Source organism: Chionomys nivalis, chromosome 20, assembly GCF_950005125.1.
Source record: "Chionomys nivalis chromosome 20, mChiNiv1.1, whole genome shotgun sequence".
Taxonomy (NCBI): domain Eukaryota; kingdom Metazoa; phylum Chordata; class Mammalia; order Rodentia; family Cricetidae; genus Chionomys; species Chionomys nivalis.
The window spans coordinates 23260584-23266109 of record NC_080105.1 but is presented as its reverse complement, the minus strand read 5'-3'; the positions used below and the strand labels follow the sequence as shown (position 1 = coordinate 23266109).

The 5526-nt window shown below is 39.1% G+C and overlaps 1 non-coding gene across 1 annotated transcript; it reads right to left on the bottom strand.

The window, feature by feature from the left end:
- Positions 1-453: 453 nt before the first annotated feature.
- LOC130863281 (small nucleolar RNA SNORA40) lies at positions 454-580 on the bottom strand. Its single transcript, XR_009055710.1, has one exon. It is a non-coding gene; the product is annotated as a small nucleolar RNA SNORA40 (small nucleolar RNA).
- Between the last annotated feature and the right edge of the window lie 4946 nt (positions 581-5526).

The following is a 5526-nucleotide window of genomic DNA, read 5'->3' as shown; positions in this document are numbered from 1 at the left end:
TCTCTTCCAGAGGTACTGGGTTTAAGACTCAGCTCCCAAATAGTGGCTCACAAATATCCAAAGCTGCCAAAAGGATAGAAAAATAAAAGTGTCTTAGTGACCTTTGAGGTGTGCCTTGAGAACCACTGATAGGGCATATATGGTTAATGCTAACACAATTAGTCGTGACTCTCCTTGAAATGCCCATAGTCTACACTGGAGTGAGTCTCACTAGATACAGCTCTTCAGTGAGGAGCTCATGCCACACTTGACCGTGCCTTACTCTCCTCTCCCTTGGGAAGTGTGTACTCATTCCTTCTGAGTGCTGCCTTTCTCTTCTTAACCCACACGCAAGTATGGACTAGAGACCACCCAAGAGTCTACGTATGCTATGGGCTTGACGGTATCAGATCTGTTGTTCTTAAAACCAATCTTATTACCAATGCCACCATCACTTTGAATTGTATTGAGCATCACATCCCTTCTGATATGTATCAAAACTCATACTTAATGAGTTCTGGGTTGCAAAAGAGGATTTATTTTTATATACGTGTCTTTAAGTCTTTGTTCACCAATTCAGCAAAAACCATACATAAGCGTTATTGTTTTTGAGTGTTTTAGATGGGAAGGAATCACTGGAACAAACCAATTATGGTACAATCTGGATGCATTTGAGAAATTGAGCATATGTGAATGGCATACTTAAGAAGGCCACCTTCCAAATACTACTAAACTCTGCTGCCATCACAAGGTTCTAGATTGAATTTTGTTGGATACATGCTTTCATCTCTGTGGCCCTCTTTGTGCCCACAATTTCTTCTGTCTTCTACTTTTAAAAATTATTTTAGATATTGGCAAGGCCCATAGCTAAGTTTTTGTTTAATTTACCCAGCTTCTTCCCATGACTGGGTATAGAGTTTCCAGCCCACTATTATGATTATTTAATAGGACTGCTTTGGATTACCGAGACATCCAGATTATGTAAGACTGTGCTGACATTGTGGCATTTCCCCCTGTGGCTGCATCCGCGAGGAGCAAAATCCTCTTTCCTGTTCCCAGGGCTTTGTGAAACCAGGACCACAGCAGCAAACCATTATACAATTGCCCTCAGCATTCTTATGGTCTGACAGTCAAGGGAGCAAAGTTCAGACTCGTTTTACCTTCAACTAACTTTATAAATTTTAGCTCCTCCTTGAAATTAATCTGTTTGACGATGACTTTGATATTTAGATAGACAAACTGAAGAAAAACTGTCAGCATTTTGATTTGATTTTTAAAAGTATTATATTTTTAATACCATAAAAGCTTTCTAGAAATAAAATTGCACTTGTCATATGCCTTTAAATTATACACTCATCTTTTTCTACTTTAACAATTATAATCAGAGGTGATTCCAACATGGTATGGGAAGTCCTTTGTCTATGTGATGCTTTGATTGGTTTATGAATAAATCTGTTTCATACAGTGCTTAGCAGAATAGGGCAAGGTGGAAGTTCCAAGCACAGAGAGGAGGAGAGAGGAGGAGCTAAGTTTTTGTTTAATTTACCCAGCTTATTGTGAGAAGCCCTGTAGCTGCCCACAATGGACAGATGCGCCAGAACCTTGCCAGTAAGTCACAGTCACAGTCATTGGTTCATCTGCCTTGCATTCTGTTTTTGTGGCTCCAGAAGCAAGCAAATTCCTATATGTTCATGTCAGTATCTAGCCAAGGAGTATGATAGTAATTTACCATTTTCACACAGAAATGACATCTCTTCACTATTGTAGCCGGAATGCCCTTTGGGCCACCACCCCACAAATAACAACATGGAGATTCATTATAAATTACAAAAGTTTGGCCTTAGCTTAGCTAGCTCTTAAAACTTTAATTAACCCGTGTACATTAATCTTCATTCTGCCATGTTGCATTTCCTTTCTGCCTTCCCAAACCTCCTGTTTCCTCTCAGTGTCTCGCTGGAGAATCCGGGTGCCTAGATTACTCCTCTCATTTTTTTTCTCTCTCTCTGCCTGGAAGTCCTGCCTATTCTCTCCGGCATAGCTACTTGCCATTTAGCTCTTTATTACACCAATCACAGTAATACATCTTCACACAGCGTACAAATATCCCACAGCACACTCTAGCTCTGTGAGTTATTGTTTTTCTAACAGGTTCAGTTTCAGAAGACCACATCAGGCCAGTCATTTTGTCGTTAGTCCTCCATACCTTCTCAGCTGAACTCCCTAATGAGAGAGCCCACATAACCCTAGTCAGGACTCCTGGCAGCTGAGTTTTGCGTAAGTGGCTTACTCCTCAAATCTCACTATAAAATAGTTTGATTCATTTTTCTCTTTTGGAGTTAAGAGGATAACTTACTTATTTTAGTATTTCCCTGACCAGAAACATAACAAAAGACCAGTACTTTAGCACAGTTGAATGTGAAATTAGCTTCCTACTTAATCGGAAAGAAGTAGCATAAGTTGCATATAAATATTGAGCTTTTTTTTGGAAAAATGAGTTTGAATATTTGTGTCACTGTTTTTAATATTTGGGGTTTGAAAAGCTTGAGTATATGAACAAGGGGCTTGAGAAAGGAAAGTGTAGCACATTCACGTAAGGGAAACTCAGATGACCTTCACAGTGCATTATCCCGTTTGCTGGCAAGAACACATATAATATATTACTTAATAAAAGAAGTAAATCCAAAAGCAGCACACAGAGATACTTTTTCATCTTTAAAAATAGTGGTAACATGAATCTTAGAAAGGCACGCAACAAGATGAAGGTAGCAATGGTTATTACTGGGCTGCCACTAGCTTTAAAAATTACTTTTTTACTTTTGTTTTTATATTTTACTTATCTGAATTTTCAGTTTCTCATAGCTCATGCATGTGATATATCACCAGTTAAAAATGAAATAAATCTACTAGATTTAAATCCACTTAAATGAAAGATAGAGCAGTGAGTTTGTCAGAATATAAGCTTGCTCCTTTTGGTAGATTTTACAGTCTGAATCAGGCCATAGCTCTGGCAGCTCCCTCTGTGACAGCGAATTAAATGGCTTGTGCTATGGCTTCCCAGCTCCCAATTTATGGTATGTGGCTGTTCTGTGCTTTTTGTTCCATACACTGCATTGAACTAAATCTTGTGACATGAAGCTTCCTGTCACCCTTGGAAGTGATGAAAAGTCCTGTCTCTGGTGAGGGGCTAGAATGGAGAGTTCTCAGGGGAATTTGCTGAGGGAAGGCCTCTGAAGTCCATACTCTGTAGAGGATCCTCCCGACCTCCCCAACTCACTCTAGTGTTTGGTCTCCCTATCCTCCCCTCCCCCTCGCCTTTCTCTCTTTCTCCTTATCTCCTTTTTCATATTCTCACTCTTAATAAAGCTCTTCTCCAGATTTTTAAAAAGAAGCCTTGCCTCTTTAGAGTGCCGTCATATTTACATTTTCATATATTGTATTTTTTCCGCCTAATGTTCCCCTTCCCATTTCAAGTCCTAGTAATAATCACACATAATTCATAATTTCTTTCAGAGATGAGCTTTATTAGAGGGATGCTGTGGCATCTTCCTTTCTGAGCCAACCACTGTTATCTTCTTTTATGATACTTAAAAGGAAAGCAATTAATTTAATTCATCTTTGAATTTTAAAGATGGAAGTCTACTTCAGAACGCAACTGTCAATTTTCTTCTTGCATTAAATGCATGAAAAGGAAATACTTTCAGGGTAAAGATAAAACATAGGCCAGTAAGATGACTCAGTGGGTAAGGGTGCTACCATCAGGTTTGCAACCTGAGTTTAAACCCAAAAAAACACACAGTGGAAGAAGAGAACCAGTTCTTGAAAGCCGTCCTCTGGGCTTTGTGCATTTATTTGTATTTATGTATGTGTATGTGGAACACATGTATAACTGCAAATAAATAGATCTACTGAAAAGAAAAGCCAAAACATAAGAAAAATCATAACAACTTTTGCAAAAACAATAAGATTTACAATATGTAGCTCCCTAAAGAAGAACTTAGAGCAATTGGTCAAATCCAGTTGCTGCCAAGCAGTTCCAACTAGCATTTCATCTGATCTAATCTAGCAACCATTCAGATAGTATAGTCGAAGAAATCCACAAATTTGGAGCGCTGTTACAATGAGACTGGGCATTAGGCTCAAGATAAGAACGGGGCCTCTGGTCTGCTAAAGGTGCTGTGTGGTACCATACCTGGAGAAATATAGAGACATATTTCTTACTCCAGATAAGGAGCCAACAAAAGAACAAAGTACGAAGGGTACCACCAAAGTCCACCTTGGCGAACCAATGAGGTTTTACTGGGATTACTTGCAGGAGCAGAATTCAAAGGCAACGCCCCTGGAATGAGTGGCAACTGATGAAATCTGGAGTGCACTGCACAGCCTGCGGGCAGCTCAGCGAGTCAAGTGTCCCTGGTTGCCTCTTCTAGGCACTGCGGCTGGTCCCTGCTTGTTTCAGGCTGCTCTGATGGTCTGAGTCTCCTTTAGGCAGCTCCACTTACCTGAGAGTATCCAAGTCCACCTTCAGGGTCCTACCATGAAGTTTGTTTAAATAGAGTCTCAATGTACACATTACTAAGCATTGCTGATCAAAGAGTGGTCCTGCTCTGTGCGTCTGTCTCTCACACAAGACGGTCTGTCAAATTGTCAGCACTGTGTGAAAGCTCTCTGAGGAGACAAGCTCTCCCTCCAGCTGGCATCAGGCTTCAGTCTTTTCCTTCTTCCAGGATGAGACTGCAAGGGAATTTCCAGTTTCTTAGGATTTAGTTTCAATGGTCCAATATCCAAAAAGAGGGTACAAATAGCTTTGTAGAATGCCAATTCAAAATAGACACAATGGTATTTTCGGCATTTTTGGAGGAGTAGGTGTATGAGCACGGTTTGTTTTGTTTTGTGTGTTTGTGTGCATGTATGTGTATATGTTCTCATGTGTGTGTGTGTGTGTGTGTGTGTTTGAGTGTATCACAATGGTTGTCTGGACTTTCTTTTCTTGCTCTACAAGTTTTTTGTTTATATGTTATGTTTCTGATTTTGTGGTTTTAGGGGTTTCTGTGCCAATTTGTGCATCTATTTGTGTTTCTTGTGCTTTCTTTTTGGCTAATTGTTTTTCTGTTCATTCCTTTTACTTTATTCAGATTTGTTGCTTTGTTTTTATCTGTTCTTATTACTGTTTCTTTACTTTATTCCTTTTTGTAATGAAAGAGAGCAAGAAAGGATGTGGATTTGGGGAGGTGAAGTGGATCAGGGAGGAGTTAGGAGAGAAGGAAACATAATCAAAATATATAATATAAATAATCTATTTTCAATTAAAAATGAACATAAAAAGTAAATATTTTTATTTCTGTCAGTACAGTAACAAAGACAGAAAGATCAAGAGTTCAAGTTTATTCAAGCTTATATAGTTGAGTTTGAGCACAGTTTGAACCATAGAAGACCATGTCTAGAAAGACAGAAAGAAGAAAGAACGCAAAGGAAGTAGATACTAAAAGTTAGTGCATGGTTCAGTGTACTATTTCAGTTGTGCTGTTAAAGATGAAATTCATAACCAGG